Genomic DNA, 553 nt, shown 5'->3' on the forward strand with positions numbered 1-553 from the left:
AGTCTCTTCGGAGGCGTTGATTCAAATCCCACCGCTGCCAGGACAACCTTTTGGAAGGCTCTTTTGGCTGGTACGCTTGAGCACAAAGACTGGAAAAGTGACACGTTCCTGTTCTCTCTTTTTGCAGGAAAATAGAGCAGAAAAGGGCCCACAAAAAGAGGACTGTTGGGGTAGCGTGGCCGAGAGGTCAAAGCCGCTGGAGTTTGGATCCAGTCTTTTCAGGGGCGTGGGTTCAAATCCCACCGCTGCCAGGACAGCCTTTTGGAAGGCTCTTGTGGCAGCTACGCCTGAGCACAAAGACTGGAAAATTGACACGTTCCTGTACTCTCTACGCCTGAAAAGACTGGAAAAGTGACACGTTCCTGTTCTCTCTTTTTGTGGGAAAATAGAGCAGAAAATGGCCCACTAAAAGATGGTTGCTGTGGTAGCGTGGCCGAGCGGTCTAAGGCTCTGGATTAAGGCTCCTGTCTCTTCGGAGGCGTGAGTTCAAATCCCACCGCTGCCGGGTCAGCCTTTTGGAAGGCTCTTGTGGATGCTACACCTGAGCACAAAG

The 553-nt window shown here is 51.7% G+C and overlaps 1 non-coding gene across 1 annotated transcript; it reads left to right on the top strand.

Moving 5' to 3' along the window:
* The first annotated feature begins 423 nt into the window (after positions 1–423).
* On the top strand, positions 424–505 carry trnal-aag (transfer RNA leucine (anticodon AAG)). Its single transcript has one exon. It is a non-coding gene; the product is annotated as a tRNA-Leu (tRNA).
* Positions 506–553: the final 48 nt, after the last annotated feature.

The sequence above is a fragment of the Sinocyclocheilus rhinocerous genome, unplaced genomic scaffold (genome assembly GCF_001515625.1).
Source record: "Sinocyclocheilus rhinocerous isolate Xijiao unplaced genomic scaffold, SAMN03320098_v1.1 scaffold17444, whole genome shotgun sequence".
Lineage (NCBI taxonomy): Eukaryota > Metazoa > Chordata > Actinopteri > Cypriniformes > Cyprinidae > Sinocyclocheilus > Sinocyclocheilus rhinocerous.